Source organism: Pelecanus crispus, chromosome 1 (assembly GCF_030463565.1).
Source record: "Pelecanus crispus isolate bPelCri1 chromosome 1, bPelCri1.pri, whole genome shotgun sequence".
In the NCBI taxonomy this organism is placed as follows: Eukaryota; Metazoa; Chordata; class Aves; order Pelecaniformes; family Pelecanidae; genus Pelecanus; species Pelecanus crispus.
Window position 1 is genome coordinate 85,514,146 of NC_134643.1, and position 19,480 is coordinate 85,533,625.

Sequence of the window (19,480 nt, forward strand, 5' to 3'; positions counted from 1 at the left end):
AGAGCTTCAAACCATTTATGCTACTATGAGCAAAACTTTATTTCCTTACCATTTGTATGCATGCATAAGCTTTCCTTTATTGTAGTCAGTAAGCTGTTTTCATTAAGATCTTCCTCAAAGATACTGTCACTTTCAGAAAGATTTTCTCTGGGCTTCCACACATCACTTGATAGCAAGTCACCTGGACAAGAATCTCCAACAGTTTAATGTAAAGCTCACAAATGAACTGTATAGAAACCCCATAGTATTTTTCCATGGATAATAATAGGAGCTTTAAGTGGAAACTCAGATTGCTCATTTGTCCTTCGAGCTCTCCTGTAAATGATAGGTGGAGAATTGAGCATCCAAATCATATGCATTAAACAAATAAATGAGGTGACTGACTTCACAAAGACAGTGTACAGTCCATTATTATCATGCTTTTGACAACACAGTATGCAACAGCTGTTTTTCAAATAACATCATTGTGCCTTTGATTTTTCAGTTCCTGAAATTTGTATTGAGCTTATTTCAGAAAAGAACAGGTTGATGTGAGAGGGCAGGACTCACATCCAGAGAAAGGGAGAACATCTGACTCTGCAGGATACTCATGCCCAGAAGTGCTTCTGAATTCTTATTTTCTCCTGGGTTCTTAAGTGATTTTGATGTGCAAAGTGATTTTGATGCCCAGAAGCAGGTTAAACATGGGGACTACCAGGCCAAATTTTTCTAAAGGAGGAAACTAGAATTAGATTCCTTGATCAATATTCAGATATTTTTTGATGGCAGCCTAAAACCCTGTTCAATTTGCTTGGCCAGGGCACCTGCAACCATTTCTTTCTGGTCTCTTAAGTTTAGATGCTCAGGGATAATGGCACACATCTGTGCTGGATGGGTAAGCTCTGTACACACGTCATCAATGCTGGCAGTGACCCAGTGCTTATGCACAAATTCTGTGGACAGTGCACAGGCCAGTTTTATAAACTTAGAGGCACACATTTTTATTTCATTACTAAAAGAGTTTTTCCAAACTGATGGATGGCTTCTTTGGCTAGAAACCCTGGTGTTTTTTTCTGTTTTGGAAAGGAAGAGGAGGGACTTTCAGATTGGGGGATGGAAAAGTGAGAAAGACTCCAGCGCTCTTGATACACCCCAAACATACAACAGTCCTCTGAAAGCCACTGACCTTCTGCAGATCCACAGCCCCAAAATGCTGGTGACTCCCTCCCACCCTCATCAGAAACACAGCAGTAGAAAGCATGAGTGGTCTTGTCACCTTATCAAAACAGTGTGTTTGCAAAACTTGTTTAAGTTAAGGACTAATACCTGTCAGTTTCATTGAGAAGTATTAAAGCAAAACATTCATTGACAGGAATTGAAGTAAAATATTTCACTTGGTCACTCACATCGCTGAATTAATGTGATCACAGCTCCCAGAAATACAACATTCAGAAATCCTGAGAGAGCAGCAAGGTACCGCAAGCGTGAAGAATTAGAGGGAAGTTCTGCAAGAAATAAGAGGGTTTTACAAACACAACATGAGATGCTACCCAGGACATAAATCTGGGTTTCTCTAGACATCTTTCAGTAATGTGCTTTGTCACAGTTGCTTTTTCCCTTCTAGTTTCCTCCTGCATCAAGTGGGTTTTGCGTCTAATAAACTTTCATTTATGAAAACTTTTTGGGACCTTGATTTTCTCATGCCGTCTTCACTGTTTGTGACTTCATTTGAGGTTTTGAGTGGCACAGCTACTGAACAGTTTCTGCTTCTTCGTAGCAGCAGGATGCCACTTGCAGATATCATGAAAACTGTTAGATATCACAGCAAGCACTTAACAAATGTTGCTAAAGAAAACCTCGCAAACTTAGAGAAAGAGGAAGAACGGAATTTTCTAACAGTGGCAAAGACAGACATGTATATAACACGTAAGAACAAAAATGAAGTTCTAGGGCTATGAATACCAACACTATCAATCAGATAGTCAGAGAATAACAGAAGGATGAGATTCCATTCCATGGAAATGGCCATTCTTGGAAGAGAAAACAGGGTGCCAAAATGTTATACTGTGTAGAGAACTTGTGCTGTAACTAGTAAATAAGCTCAGGAAGTACCCCATGGAAGTACCCTTTAAAAGCCATTACATTTCAAATGCTGGTGGTCCAGATCAGATGTGAATCAGCTGTTTGAAAAGTTCTCTGTTTCTACAGTATTATTCCAAAAAATGTAATGCATGGAGCTGTATTTCAAATCATGAAATGACTTGAACTTTGTGCTACATAATAAACTCATTTCCACTAACACTTTCACTTTGTGTCTGGTTTCTAGTTATCATCATTTTGCACAGAGGTCAAACATTGTTTTTCCTCATTTGTCTATTCAATCATAATTACTTGGGAAATGCTGTATCTGTGACTAGTCATTTTTAAATATTCAAACAGCTAACCCCCAATGATTTTTATATTTCCAACTTATTTAGATGGTAAATATATGTGAACAGAATGCAGTACTTTCTGCTGGCTATGCAACATATTATGGTTAAGTATCTGTGTGTGTTTTCCTTCTTCCTTCAGGTATTATGTAGTGATTTTGACATAAAAAGGCAATCAGGATATCTGGAGTCTAATATTAGCTCTGCCATGATTTGCACAATGGCTAGACTGCAGGCAGAACAGTAACAGTGACTTGTATAAATACTCACATTAGCACTCAGCTACCCAGGGTGACCTCTGGTAGCAGCAATACCACAGAGCTGACAACGCAGCATAGGCTAACAGCTCTGTGTTTGCCCAGCTTTTCAAGACAGCTCTGCAGCTTGCACCACTGGCAAGACTGGATGGGACTACAAGGGAGAAGGGGAGCTCTGCATTGTGGTCTTCCTTCTGTACTACATGAACTGGCACAGATATTACTCTAGATTATGCCAAGGAGGCATTGAGACCATTTCTAACCACTCCAGTGAATACACTTCTGTATTCCGTATCTATATCATGCTACCATGAATAGTCTGTGTCTGGTCTAAAGCTAGCTCAACACACCTTTCACTACAAGCAGAGACTCAGCTTGCAGTGCATTGTTTAACAAGCTAAATGAAAGCACTGTTCTTTTCAGTTGCATACCTGAAGTCTTTTTGCGGCCCTGTTGTGTCATGCTACCCAATCATGCAGGTAGATGATGATGTTAGAGCATTTTAAACCCAGCTTTGTCACTGTGTACTCTGCATGTTTGTGGTCACATACCATTCTGTATATGTGCCACATATGCTTTGTCTGACTTTCTGCTTCTTTTAAATGGAAATATTCAATCTACTCCATTACAGCAATGTTTCTGTCCACTTTGACAAATACTTTAAAGACCATTGAAAATTCTTAGTTAAATAAATATTAGCTTTTATGATCATTTCTCTCTTTTGTTTCCTCAATTTTGCTAGTTCTGTACTTTTACTGCAGTTGGGAACAGGCTCTTAGCTAAGTTGTTGTAATAATAGACAAACTGGCACAATTTATGTTAATAAAATTGCACACAATTTATCCTGCCATACTGAGTAACTGAAGTTGGCTCTTGCTTTTTTCCTACTAAAAATCATTCCTATATATATATGCAGCCAGGATTTCTCAGGAACTGATCATCACAGCTAATTAACTGTTCGGAAACTGGATGTCTAATTTCTCAGAGGACTTGGTATTTATGATCTGAGAAGCTCTTCCCTGGGACACTTAAAAGAAATAAAGGTTAGCAAGGGTGAGCTTGAAAGCCTTCCAGCATATAACTTTTTACTTTCTCCCTTGCTGCTCCTGACATTTTTGACAAAATCCCCAGAAGTTGTTGAAAAAGCTTACTGGATGGTAAGTTACTATTGTACAGTTTTAATTTAAATTATTCTTAAATTCTTCTTAGCTGTGATTCCTGAAAACAAAACAAAGCAAAGCAAAAAAAAAAAAAAAAAACAACCAAAACCCTGTAGAAAACTTAAATGGCTAATGAGCCATTAACCACTGCCAAACTTGCTGACAACTACTGCCTCATGTTTTCCTCATATGCCTCTCTCTCCTAGTCTCCATTTTATACTGGGAGCGTCAGCACCAGTTCTCCAAGCCTGGTGGTACTATTAGTACTGCATTTTACCTACCGTCCATCATATTTCTTTGTATACTGCCATACATCATTGGCAACTTTAGTAGAACCAGCTAAAAATTTGACAGATTTGTGGGTTTTTTATAACAACTCAAATATGAGATTTGTTATTTACAGAACAAGTCTGAAGGCATACACTAAACGCTTATATGCTCACCTGCATTGGAGTTTTTCTTCCTTGTTTTGAAATAAAGTTCTGTGTAACCCTCTTCATTCTTCATCACAAGGTCTTTTTATCACTTCTTTCTATTGAAGACTGACTTAGTGTCAAACTAGGTTATAGGAAATGCTTCAAATGAGTGTGATAAACAGGAAGGGGACAGCAGCTGACCATTTGTGCTTTTATCTGAAGCCATGAAGTAGCAGGACTATGAAAAGGAATTTAACAGTATAAACTAAACAGACAAGTGAACTCTTTTTCTCTTCTTTTTCACTTCCTCTGTCTTTCTCTGACAAACTCCACACCCTTCTAACACTGCATTTTATCTAATGAGATATCACAGTCCTCAAATGCAGTCTTTCAATGCACACACACTCTTGCACGTAAGAGAATAGATTTGAGCCCCCCAACCCCATTTCACTGGATCGATAGACTTTTCTCATTTATCTTAAAATCGGCTGTGTCAACTTCTGTGTTTTTCTCAAATGCTGAGAATTGATCTTGCTTTACCAAAAGAAGATTGGGTGCATATGTCTCATTAAATAGATGGAAAGTGCATTTAAATCATAGAATCATAGAATGCTTTGGGTCGGAAGGGACCTGTAGAGGTCATCTAGCCCAACCCCCCTGCAGTGAGCAGGGACATCTTCAACTAGATCAGGTTGCTCAGAGCCCCATCCAACCTGACCTTGAATGTTTCTAGGGATGGGGCCTCCGCTACCTCTCTGGGCAACCTGTTCCAGTGCTTCACCACCCTCGTAAAAAATTTCTTCCTTATATCCAGTCTGAATCTACCCTCCTTTAGTTTAAAGACAGGTATTGATCCTTGGTTCTGCTTTGTGCCTGTCCACTTGAGCAACTGTTCATAGATTTGAGTAACTTAGTGCCTTTCTTTAAATGGAGACTGAAGCAGACCTGTTCAAACATCACAGTTTGCAGTGTGCCTGTTGCACTTCAAAGGGACCAGCCTGGGCTTTTTCTATCAGCAAGGAGCTGTTTACTTTTAGATTACTGTGCAAGGTCTCTTCCCAGTTGGGGATTCTAGCAAGTTCTTGGTGTGCCTTTAAGTGCTAAACTAGAATATTTCTTTCCAGAAATTGAGGATTCAGTTGAAAGTTGAAAGTTTTTCGTGTGTTTGGGTTTTTTTTTTTTTCTTTGAAATGCTTATGAAGCATTCATAAGTATTCTGTTAGTATTCAGAATACCAGTATTCTGTTGGTATTCATTGGTATTCTGTTGTCAAATTCACCAGGTTTTAACCAAGGTTATCTTTGGGTCAGGACTACATCCTGGCTTCAACTTTAATGTGTCCCTATACTGGCTAGTGGTGATACATCATGGGAGACATAGACCATCATGTCATTAGCTGTAGTAGGCAATTAAATACTTACTGTCCTAATACTTATTTCAGTTTGGAGGAATATAAAGCCAGAGGACTAGACAGAAATTATTCACTGATTTCTTAAATGAAACCTCTCTGATTATTAGGAATGGTCATTTAAGCTTGGAAACCAAAGTAACTTTACCTCAGGTTTTATGTTGTGGTTAGTACCTGAAAAACAGGGTCAAGCTGTAGGCAGTACAATCTACTGCAAAAAAAAAAAAAAAAAAAAGTGATTTGCATTTGCAGAGAAGTCTTTCAAACAGACATACTACTTGAGGCTGATAGATCAAAAAACCAAAAAACAAAAGGTACTGAGTGACTAACAAATACATTCTCTGCTTCCACAAAGCGGTAGCACTTACCATGCAGCATCACAATGCTAAATAACTCTCCTGTATCCTGTATCCAAACACTTGCAGTGTTACCAACTTTCTGAATCATTTTCTTGGAAGATGCTTGGAGGACAAAGTTTGAATATGGAGGTTTTAACTGTTTCTAGAACAGCCCTCGAATGATTTACATGCTCTGAGTTATAGCTTTTACGTTCACCAGATGCAACAACTGGTCTAATAAAAGGTACAACAACTCCAAACAAGCCTTGCTTCACTTAACATGCTTAGATTCTTCTGCGTTCAGCCCCACAGCAGATACATGGAACTTACTATAAACAGAAACAACACAGAAACTAAAGGTTCACAATTTGATATCTTTCTTTACATGATGCTTTTTTTTTCCCCTGTCATGGTTTCAGGAGCTGTGCTGTGATTTTTTTTAAACACATGGCTTCAACTGCACTGGAATCACATCCACGTATCAGTCATTTTTAACCCGAAGCTTTTTGGGAACTCATTTCTAACAGGAAGGTGGAGCTTCTAAAACCCAAAAACTTCTTCCACAAACATTTCATATTTAGAAGTTCTAGGTTCCAATTATTTTGTAAATGTCTATTTCCAAATCTATGTTTGAGGAGGTATTACTGGTTTTAAACTAAAATAAAAACTAATATGAAACAAGAAGAAACATGAGATGAATTTTCACACTCTTCATCTGAAAACAAAAGCTCAGAGGAAGTTTTCTCCCTTTTCATTTTTCATAGGGCAGACTTCTGGAATAAGACTCTGTCATGAATATTTGCCTGTTAAGGTAGCAGACCACTGCTTTCTTTATGCACACCCCCTTCCTTGCTGACAAGCATCCAGACGTAGCTATATCATCTGGCTACATAGAAATATATTCTCCCAAGCCCTTTGCTTCCAGCATTTAAGGAAGGATAAAGGGAAGTACGAAGACTACAGAAAAGCTGCCCTGAGAGCCTGAGGGCACCATCAGCCCTGCCTGTCCCTGTCCAGGCCCCCGGGACTCCCCCGACCCTGCCCACTGCCCAGAACCCCATGTCAGCCCCCCAAGACTCCCCCTGCCTGCCCAAGGCCCAGGACCCCATTTCAGCTCCCCAGGGCCAGCAGCCCCTGCCCCAACATGCCATAGCAGGCCCAGCCTCCAGCTCCCCACAGCCCTGCCCTGCACAGCCATGGGCTCTGCCAAGCTGGGCCCACCCACAGGCCCACATCATGTCCCCAGGGAGGTGTCCCATGCCTGGGGCTGGGGTTGCCCCAGTGCCCTGGCTGCCCTGCTCCCAGCTGGAGCGGTGGGATAGGCCTGGGCTGCCAGGTCCTTCCCTGCTGCGATCACTTCTGGCCAGTGACCCCTCTGCAGCACCCTGATGCAAGGGACGTTGTCCTGGCAATGGCACTTTTTGAAGGATCATATTTGTTTATTTTGTCTTGAGTGCAGGTGCCCAGGAGCTGGCAGTGGGGGCTGCAAGGGCAGCCTCTGTGGGGAAAGGCCGGGACTGCCCCATGCCAGACACAACCAGTTCCTATGGACCCACCACAGGGCACAGCTGAGGCCTTCAGCCAAGATGGTGGCACCTCTGGGAAAACACATTTAAGGAAGGGCAAAAATGCCATACGGGCAGAAAGGAGTGAGGAAAGTGTGAGAAACAGCCCTGCGAGCACCAAGGTGAGAGCACGAGGAGGGGTAGGAGGTGCTCCAGGTACATGAGTAGAGATTCCCCTGCAGCTTGTGAAGAGACTATGCTGGAGCAGGTATTTCCCTGCAGCCCCCGGAGAAGACCCATGCCAGAGCAGATATCCACACTGCAGCCCATGGAGGACCCATGCCAGAGCAGGTGGATATTTCCTGAAGGAACTGCAGCCCATGAAGACCCCACACTGGAGCATGTTCTCATGACAGGAATTGTGGTCCATGGAGGACCAATGCTGGAGCAGGTTTATCCTGAAGGACTGCAGCCTGTGGAAGGACCCACACTGGAGCAGGGGAAGAGTGTGAGGAGGAAGGAGCAGCAGAGAGGGGCTGTTATGGACTGACCCCATAACCCATGGTTCCCCATCCCCCTGCGCTGCTCAGGGTGGTGGATAGTGGGGGTAGTAGAGTCAGGAATAATGCAGTGAAGCTGAGTCTGAGAAGATGGAGCAGGAGGAAGGTGTTGCTTTCATCTTTTTGTCTTCATTTCCCACTATCCAAATCTATTTTAATTTGCAATAAATTAAATTAACTTTCCTCAAGTCAAGTCTGTTTTGCCCATGATGGTAACTGGTAAGTGATGTCTCTGCCTTTATCGTGACCCACAAGCTTTTTCATCCTATTTTCTCCCCTGTCCTGTTGAGGAGCAGGAATGAGAGAGAATCTGGGTGGGTGTCTGGCAGCCAGGCAAGGTCAACCCACCACAACCATCTTACTAGTCTATATTATTTTTCTTTTTTCTTTTTTTCTTGTATATTTGCAAAGCTATGTAAAGCTCTAGTAAAAAAAAGGCAGTGGATCCTGTGGTTGTCTCAGGAAGCTCTTAAAAAGATTAGCAAGAGACCACCCATGGGAATAATGACAGAAATTTATTCCTAGGTGGATTATCCTCCTGCATAGGAATAAACTGGTTTTAAAAAGTCATGTATCTGGTAAATAAACTCTTCAAATATTATAGTCTTTTGTTTCACTTGTACTAAATCCCCCTTACACTCTCAAATTAGTTTTTAAAAGTTTGGAGTAAAAGTGAAAATCTATTCATATATCTACACATAAAGATTGCAGAAAACCTACCCAAGGAAAGGAAAAACTGTCATTCAGGCTAAAAAGAATAACATGCCCTCCCCCCCCCCCAAATTAACCAAGCAATTGATGCATATATGCAGTACACATCCAATAACGATACAGCCAATTAACATGCATACTAAAACCTATGTCCAGCAAAACATTAATCTTTGAGCAGCCTTTCTTGTTACAGTATTTTCAGGGATCTGAGGTTTTTACATCTTTCTGCCAAGGATGGCATTATTATTAATTTTGTGCACTGCAGCAATGCAGCCCTGGAACAGTGAGTACCATACAAATGTATGACAAGTGACAAGATGGTGATTTTACCTTGTCAAAGCTTATTAGCTACCTCTACAAAAAGATATGCCAATAAGATGGATACAGAAGGAAAATGGAGGAGCATGGAGGACACAAGAAAGATAAACCAATAATGCTGTGCATCATGGGTGGTGATCTCATAGCAATATCTGCTAAGCTATTACCAAGGTTTTAGTTCCACACTAGCAGAGGGCAGCTTTAGGAAAGTGCTAGAGAAAAGTCAAGGAGTAAGATATTTACAGGCAGTGTCTTCCAGCTGTGGCAAAGGCTGGAGGGAAAAACACAGAGCTGTTTATTAAATAAGTTAGTAAATTCAGTTAAGCTAAAGATTGTTCTCAGGTTGGCAGTAGAACCTGATACCAATGTTGCAGAGATGACAGTCACAAGCCTTGAAAATGTAGATCACTGTCTCAACATAAATATGAAGCATGCAGCTTGGTCCCAAACACCAAGCCAAGGGAGCTATCCAGGAAAATGTAGGCATGATTATATTTAAACATGAGTGTCCACTGGAATTTTCTGAGTATGTGTGGACTTAGAGCTGATGTGCATAGTATTTTACAAGATCACAAACCTATTTCCTCTTATTTTTGCACACTCAGAGAACTGGTTTTGTCTTTCTTTCATCCTGCTTCTTGTTTCTCAAACAGTCTTCATGCTTCGCATTTTATTTCAGCAGAAAGAAAACTTCAAAGCCACTTACATACATATATAAAATGCTATACAATTTCCTTTTCTTCTGTGAAGTCTAATATATGCTTCTAGCTGAAAACAAGAGCTTTTAAATTGAATTCTGGGAAAGGCAAACATGCATCCTTTCCTGGCAACACGGTGTTGTGAATCCAAGTCAAAAACATTTGGTTTTTTTCTTTATTTTGGAAGGATAATTATATTCCTTTGACTGAGATGATAGATCCAGAGTATGCTGGCAGAGCTAAACAACCAGGCAAGAAAGGCTATGAACAATGAGAAGCCAAACTACAACATGGTAAGTGTTGAAATGAAGCAAAAGGAGAGGACCATAAATTCTATAAAGTTGAATATGAAAACACAATAAAGCAAAACAAGAAAGAGACTGAGGAGCAGCTTGCAAGAAACATAAAAATAACAAACCCCCTCTTCTTCAGGAGCAGGGAACCTGCCGAAAGGTCTGAAGGCAATAGATGATTGACTTACAGATAAGGGCAGACAGTAGTAAGGGAAAAAAAAATCAGTGCTTTTTTGCATATGTGTTTGCTATGGAGGAAATTGGGGAGGTTCCCATACTAGAATCTTCTTCATGGGAGACACATGAGAGACTGTGTCTCAATTCAGAAGGTCAGTGCAAGAGGTTGTGAAACAAACAGGCAAAATTAACAGGCCCAAATGGCTAAGGTCAGATGTTATTCAAGCAAGATTCCTAAAGGAACTCAGCAAATAGACAGCCAAGCTGCTAAGAGTGGTATGCAACTTGCTCAGGAATTTCCTGGTGTCACAAGGCAAGTCTAGTTTTTAAGGGTCTCAAAGGAGATCTGGAGTACTTCCAATCAGTAAATCTGATCTTTATACTGGAAAAAACCCACCCAAAAACCCAACTCAAATAACAAAAAGAATTTGTCATCATGTGGCTAAATATATTCACTAGTGAAAGATATTTAGAGGGAAATCACGTCTCAAACATGCAAGGAAATTTCTTGAAGAATAATTCTGAACTCCAAAAGTTCAATTATTTTCTCTCTGCAAAGGAAAATTTCATAGCATGAGATTTTAGTCGTGATCAATTTCAACTTGAGAAGACATGACTTCTTCCAATAATCTGAAATAGCTTCACTATAAAAATGGATATTGCACCAACTTTCAGGTTTCTGTCTCATTTTCTCTATTTGCAAAAGGGTCCAAAACCCACTGCATACACCATGTTCTAAAATCATAGAATCATAGAATCATTTAGGTTGGAAAAGACCTTTAAGATCATCAAGTCCAACCATTAACCAAGCACTACCAAGTCCACCACTAAACCATGACCCTAAGTACCACATCTACACATCTTTTAAATACCTTCAGGGATGGTGAATACCTTCCTTAAATACCTTCAGGGAAACACTTCCCTGGGCAGCCTGTTCCAATGCTTGACTACCCTTTCCATGAAGGAATTTTTCCTAATATCCAACCTAAACCTCCCCTGGCGCAGCTTAAGCCCATTTCCTCTCGTCCTATCACTAACTACATGGGAGAAGAGACCAACACCCACCTCACTACAACCTCCTTTCAGGTAGTTGTAGAGAGCCATAAGGTCTCCCCTCAGCCTCCTCTTCTCTAGGCTAAACAATCCCAGTTCCTTCAGCCGCTCCTCATAAAGCCTGTGCTCCAGACACTTCACCAGCTTCGTTGCCCTTCTCTGGACACGCTCCAGCACCTCAATGTCTTTCTTGTACTGAGGGGCCCAAAACTGGACACAGTATTCCAGGTGCGGCCTCACCAGCGCCGAGTACAGGGGAACAATCACCTCCCTGCTCCTGCTGGCCACACTGTTCCTGATCCAAGCCAGGATGCTGTTGGCCTTCTTGGCCACCTGGGCACACTGCTGGCTCATGTTCAGCCGGCTGTCAGCCAGCACCCCCAGGTCCTTTTCAGCCAGGCAGCTTTCCAGACACTCTTCCCCATGCCTGTAGCGTTGCAGGGCCAGCTCGATTGGCAGATCCCTTAGTGTTGACTAACCAGGTGGCTTTCGCTAATTGTGTATCCCAATGTCCCATCACTGACTGCTCTCAGTGTAGTCTTTAACAGTCCATTGTACTGTTCAAATTTCCTGGAGGCTGGTGCATGACAGGAGATGTGATATACCCACTCAATGCCACACTTTTTGGCCCAGGTGTCTATGAGGTTGTTTCGGAAATGTCTGTCTCAATTCTTTCTGGGGTGCCATGTCGCCATAAGACTTGCTTTTGAAGGCCCAGGATAGTGTTCTGGGGGGTGACATGGGGCATGGGATACGTTTCCAGCCATCCGGTGGTTGCTTCCACCATGGTGAACACATAGCGCTTGCCTTGGCAGGCTTGTGGAAGTGTGATATAATCAATCTGCCAGGCCTCTCCATATTTATATTTCAGCCATCATCCTCCATACCACAGAGGCTTTAATCGCTTGGCTTGCTTGATTGCAGCACATGTTTCGCATTCATGGATAACCTGTGCAATACTGTCCATGGTTAAGTCCACCCCTCAATCACGAGCCCACGCACTGCAGCTACTCAAACCTCGGTGACAGGCTGACCTGTCAGTGGCAGGGGAGGCCGATGGCCGGCCAGAGCTTTGGGGGCTGGCCCCTTTGGCGTGGGAGAAATCCCCAGTGAATAACACCTGTTATTCTAAAAGGAATAAGAATAAACAAATGGAAATGTTGCATAGTATACTAAGAAAAAAATTGTATCCTGTTACGTTGTAAATAGGCTTAGTCACTATTTGCCACTATTTGTCACTATTTGTTTAGCTTCTTGTATTATCAGGAAATAAATATTAATGAGGTTTTAATGATTAGGTTCACAGTAGCTCAGAATTTTCTATTTATAATTACCAATAGAGTATTTCTGTGTAATGAGCCAATACATTGAGTCACAATTTTTTCAGAAAAAAATTGAGGAAATGTTACCTGCACTACTTATTCAGCATGAAGAAAGCAGTATGTAATTATGTAAAAGTACATATACACCTAAAAGATCTTCATTAAGACTTTGAGGGCAAGCGTAATTCTAAATTTTCCAATATTCTATGTGCAAATTGCTCAACACTGGCTAGTATTCTTTTTGTGGTTTTGTACACTTTCATATTTTTTGGCAAAAGAAGCAAACCCTTCAAGCTCTGTCTCCTTCCATACAAGTCCTCCATGAAACTATGACAGATCCTTCCCCTGAGAGTTGTCAGCTCTGATCTTTCTGCATGTCAGCCTCTAGTATAGGCAGCTAGTAGCAGTGACCTCAGCCTGGAATTAAAATGCTCCTTCATTTATTATTAAAATTATCACAAATGACAGAATAAAAATGCTTATAATCAATCAATGATATTTGGTCACACACTAAAATGTTACTACACAATATTGACATTTCATTGAAAGAGGAATTTTCCCAGCACAGGAATTCCCAGCAAACCCAAGATTTGCTGCGTGACAAGTTTGTTGCATAATGCTTTGTATTTCATTAATTGTCTTACTGAGTTAGGGCCTAAGAGATTGCTCCCATGCAAAACTATTCAGAAATATGGCTAATAGAGCTGGTTGGGAACTAAATTTTTTAGAAAGGGAACTTCCCATGGATACTTCCAAAATTTCACTTTTTCCCTTCTAATCCAACTAGCTTTGTCATTAGCTGAAGTCTCAGACAAGTGTGTTGTCTTTTTATATTACCACCACAAACACGTGTGTTACTGTGGTTAACGTGTAGAATAAAGCTTCACATAGGAATTCACAAATCCTCTCTTCAGATTTACAATAATTTTCCATTATAAATGTAATTTGTGTGTTTGTTCATGGGCTTATAATGTTTGCACCTAGTCTTTGAAATTCAGCAATTATATTAAGGAATACCTAAGGGTGGATAGTAAGTGCCTCTAGATCTGACCAATTTGACTTAAGGAAAACAAAAAGGACATTTAAAATAAGAATTTATTTTTTGGCTTCACAGCACCACCGGCAGCATGCATAAGTTGTCAGTTCTCCGAGAATATATTGCCTGTACTGAATTTATGCCTCACTTAATTGCTCTTGGGGGAATCAAATTTGCATCAGGCCTCCTGTAAGACAAAGCCAGTCTCAGTATCATTGTTTTGAGGCTATTATCCTACACTGCAGGTTTCTTTGAAGAGTAAAGTGTTTCTTCTGGTTTTGGCAACAGTTAACACAATGCACAGATGCACTGTTCCTGTGTTTACATAGAGGTCTGAAGCATCAGATCAATGATGGGACATGGCTTCTGGTAAGTTATGCGCTTCTCTCTCCTAAACACTGACTGCAGACTGTTAAATCACTGTATTTCTTTCCAGATGGGGAGGTGAGTTTCCTGATGTGATTCTGGGAGTTGAGGCCACAGTCAGATGTCATAGAATCATAGAATCATAGAATCATAGTTTGGGTTGGAAGGGACCTTTAGAGGTCATCTAGCCCAACGCCCCTTCAGTGAGCAGGGACAGCTTTAACTGGATCAGGTTGCTCAGAGCCCCGCGGAACCTGACCTTGAATGTTTCCAGGGATGGGGCATCTGCCACCTCTCTGGGCAACCTGTTCCAGTGTTTCACCACCCTCATCACAAAAAATTTCTTCCTTATATCTAGCCTAAATTTACCTTCTTTGAGTTTAAAACCAGTACTCCTTGTCCTAAGGCCCTGCTAAAAAGTTTGTCCCCATCTTTCTTATAAGTCTACTTTAAGTGCTGAAAGGATGCAATAAGGTCTCCCCGGAGCCTTCTCTTCTCTGTGTCCCTCTGCTCTTGATGTTCTTGAGGAGAAGGAGCCTTACACATCACATATGGTGTTTTGTACAGTTGAGCAGCCTACAGAGAGATGAAGCCTCAGCACACGAGCAAAGCTTCTTCAGGTCTAGCTTTGGACAAAGCACAAACAAGACAGATCTTTCATACATTTTCCTCATCAGACTACATATTTTCTTTGTGGCTATGTTGGGAACTAAGAACAGACCCCCTGCGGTAGCTAGACTGGCAGGCTTCATGAATAGTCCGAAGCCCAAAGCAGGCTCAGTGTGTCCACACTGTGCATGTGAGTTCAGGCTGACTACATTTCCCAATTCTGCTCTTTGGCAGATTACCTTAGGGTCTTTCTGGGAAGTGTGTTTGAGATGACATTGTCATGTGGTTGGAAAGACAAGGAAGACACAAAGGTGCAACTATGAACGTGGCACTCATCTGAGCCCTGAAGTAAAAGGCACAGGTGATGTTTTCTCTTCTGTAGTGTCTGGGGTGCTCCATAATGTCTTTGGCTTGAGCAAGGAAGCAGCACAGATAGTAAATTTAAAACATGGTGTAAAGAAACTGAAGAAAGCTCTGCCACAGTGCTCACATTGGTGGCCATCTACAGCTGTGTCTCAGACCAGCTGGGTTAGCTCAGTTGGTTAGAACATGGTGCTAACAATGCCAAGGCCACATGTTCAATCCCTGCTCACTGCAGGGGGGTTGGGCTTGATGATCTCTCAAGGTCCCTTCCAACCCAAAGCATTCTATGGCTCAGAATTCAGTAAACTCTTACAGATCAGTAGGAACTATAGATGTTCAGCAATGTTGGGAAGAGCTGGGAACTGGAGATCACAAGCTCCACTGTTACTTTGAGTAAATCCTTTTGACATCCTACTTCGTTCTCCTAGCTATAAAGCCAGACTCTGATTTTTAGATGCTATAATATTCTGTTAGGTCAATGATGTCTCCCATAAACTATAAAAATGCTGTGAAAATCCTGAACCACAGGAACTCAGAGTTTCTGGTTACACAACTGATGGAGACTTTTTGCAATGTTTTTAGCAGATCTGAGTGGTTTGCTATCACTCCGATGTGTTGGGAAAATAAACTCATTTAACTCTGGAATGTAATAACATTTATTTTTGTCAATATTTTAATGGTATTGTAAACACTGTTACAGTGCAACATGTAATAGGGCCACATTTCTCAAAATTCCCCTTGAAAACATGCTTCATGCAAATGAAGATCAAAATTCCTGTAAGTGGCACTGACACCATGTAAAGAAGCAGGAAGCTACCTAGAGATTTTATGATACAGATCAAAGGATAGTAAAGGTGCTCTAATAGAATGTAGATGCTCTCATACAGTCAGAAGAAAAACAAGAGCAAACAAATTTTGCAAATGTTTCAAATTACTAGTTCCCAGGGCAGTTCTTATTGGGTTACAGATGCTTTTGTGGCCTTATTCAAAGTTCAAGTTCAAAACCATTTTTGTCTGCTAGTGCTATGATCACAAGCAGATCTTGTCATGTCAGAATTAAAAAGAGGCTCTTTTTCCTCAAAGCCCCTTACTCTGCCTTTGGATTGTTTCTGCAATTTCCATCTTAATTTTGCCTTCTGCAAAGCAGCCTGGAGCGATGTGTTATGTTTCCTAAACAACTCCTTGTAAAGCTGTTTCTTCCTGAAAAATAGGTCCACATTTAGTAGCCTTGCTCTTACTGGTGGGTGATTTTAAGAAAAACAGTGAAAAGGTCTGAGGTAGCTTTTAGATGACCTGATTTGAGCTACCAGCAAATACCACTGTGGTTTCAGCAACCTTTAAGTCTCCGAGTAATATGAAAATGGCTGCTGCAGGAAGTGGAGGTAGTGTCTACATATGGGTGATTTCTGTTCTCTGCTTGCCAGGGCTGAGATGAGTGCTGCCTGTCAGATCCACTGCCTTCCAGCTTATCAGGGCTGGCTGGCAGATGCATTGGTATGAAGTCGGAGGTGAAGCCTTGAGAATCAGGGTTAGAAATGTCTACAGCCTTGATAAATCACCCATCTCTTCTCTGTGCTCAGACTTTCCATTTGCAGCACCTACCATGTTAGCACAAGTTCTTTAACCTGCAATTTATTTCCAGTTGGTGCTCTGTTACAGCAGGAATCCCTACAAAGGGGTTAGAAAGTTGAGGAATCGGACCCCAGGCATAGTTCTCACATGTGTGTTTGCTCCTGCACTAAATGTTATACCCCCGCCCAGGGGACTGTCAGAGGTCTCCCCAGGGACACCCCAGGGGTGTTGGGTCAACAAGGGAAGGAAGAAAAGCCCTCTGTGGGTGTAAATATCCCTCAGCCCTGACATAGGGGGAAAAACTCCTGCAGCTGCTTTTGCCAGAACCCTGCCCCAGCTGCCACCACATCGTTGTGTAAGGCAATGAGACAGCCTAGCTGCCTGGCTTCTGTGGTGCAGTGCATGAGACAGTTTCTACTTCACCACCTCTTTTTCCCCCCTCTGAACTATAGGGGCTGTGAGTCCTGGAGACCTGTCTTGTCAGGAGGGCTGTGATGTTCACCCTGTTCATGTTTGAGAACATTAAACCTCAGAACTTGTGTGCAGCATTGCTGGGTGCTACAGTCACTGCAGTTTCTGAATGCTAAAACCTCTAGATCCAGTGGGTCCCTGTAACTCCCTAGAGAGTCTTCAGTTAGTGCCAGCAGAAACAGGATTATTGCACGTGACATAAGCAGTTGCCAGATAAACTAAACATAGTGGTTACTACCAGGATTTCAGTGAGACAGGACAGTTTTTCAGAAACTGGGAGTTCATCAGACAATTGTCATGGTTTAGCCCCAGCCAGCAACTAAGCACCACGCAGCCGCTCACTCACTCCCCCTACCCCGATGGGACGGGGGAGAGAACTGGAGGAGTAAGAGTGAGAAACACTCCTGGGTTGAGATAAGAACAGTTTCATAATTGAAATAAGTAAAATAGTAATGATAATAATAACAATATAATAATAATAGTAATAATAGTATACAAAGCAAGTGATGCACAATGCAATTGCTCACCACCCGCCGACCAATACCCAGACAGTTCCCGAGCAGCAATCGCTGGCTCCTGGCCAACCCCCCCCCCAGTTTATATACTGAGCATGACGTCATATGGTATGGAATAGCCCTTGGGGCAGTTTGGGTCAGCTGTCTTGGCTGTGCCCCCTCCCAGTTTCTTGTGCACCTGGCAGAGCATGGGAAGCTGAAAAGTCCTTGACTAGCATAAGCAGTACTTAGCAACAACTAAACCATCAGTGTGTTATCAACATTCTTCTCATACTAAATCCAAAACACAGCACCATGCCTGCTACTGGGAAGAAAATTAACTCTATCCCAGCCAAAACCAGGACACAATAGAGTTACATTTATCTCACTTAACATTAGAAGTGCCAGTAAAAGTAGGCATGTAGCCTAATTTTTATGTCTAGGCTTCCTCTATAAGCAGTAGTGAGAAGCCAGACGCTCCGAGGACCAAGTATCCCATGCTAAAATACCTGGGATTAATTTTCCCTTGGAGCCTCTCAAATTTTAGGTGGCTAGGCAGGGCAGCTGCTCACCCTCTACTAGTGCAATATCCATTGCTATATGCCATAGTATGTCCCACTCTGTTTCCATTCCTCTGTTTCTCCTAACTCTGCCTCCTGCTGACTCCTTTGTCCCCTTTCCCTGGTCAGGGTGTCCCTGCTGCTCCTCACACTTCAGATCCCACTGAACCACAGGATGGCACTGACGGTTTCATGGAGGTGTCTGCGTACATTGCTTCAATCTCACCGATTAAGACTATCTCTTTTCAGGACAGCCTCAGCAATATATGCACAAGGATTGTACAGGACATTCATCTTCATGGCTTCAGCCTCCTTGGCCCTAATGGGATTTGCCAGGGGAGTGGATTATGGGAAAATGACTGATATGTCATTTTTCCTTTCATTAATCCAAGAAAAATTAAGCCCATCTAATGCCACAAGAAAATCGACAGCTGTATTTCATCAGCTTCCCAGCCACCTCAGCATACAGATAAAACTAAATCTCACCATTCATTACTTTTTCCTCACATCTGCTCTCTTTTCCCTACTAATTTTATATAATTTTATAACTGCAGTGAGTCAGAAAGGGTATTCCACTTGCAGGTCCTTTGAACCAGCCTATGTCTGAATGTCAAGGTCATAGCCATCTGGCCTCCATTCCCACCCCTTCTTTTACCTGGGCATGGAAGGAAATATCTAACAGTTGTTCTTTGTCTTCTCCAAGGAGAAGGTAGCTGCTCCTACAGTCTACTTCCAACCTGTTGGTTGGCTGGACCATACTGCATAAACCAATGCTTCTCCTTCCCTCTTCCCACCACTCACATTGTTAATCTCTCCTCTCACCCCCAAAATACAAACCACCACTTCCTGCTTTCCAGAAGCAGTCCACTTTTCTGCCTTTACACTTGCTGGTCCTGAGGTTCTGATGAGGCAGACAACAGAAAGCTTAGGAACAGAAATTTAGAATATAGATAGGGTACGAATTATAAGGTAGGATATAGAATATACAGGGTTCAGAATATACAAATAAAATACAGTTTAAGAACATTTGATGCTTAAGTTGTCATCTCTCTGTTTTCTTCCCCAGTCGAAGTGTTAATACTTTTCTGGAAGTGCTTTTACTTTCATTTGACACTGAGAATTTATAATTTACATGGTGAAAATGCCCTCATTCTGGGAACAGAGGCATTTCTTTCCTGTTTCAGCAGCACATCAAATTTGATTCTGATTGAAAGAAACTCAATTCAGTGAGCATTTGTAACCTGCAAAATTGGTGTCTTTGGGAAGTGCCAGTGATTTTGCGGCAGATCATGCTCTCTGTTCATCTATCTGTAACTGGTGGAGGTGGAATTTCTTTCGATCACTCTGGATTCATATACTCCAACTGCAGTACTACTCTTTCTAAT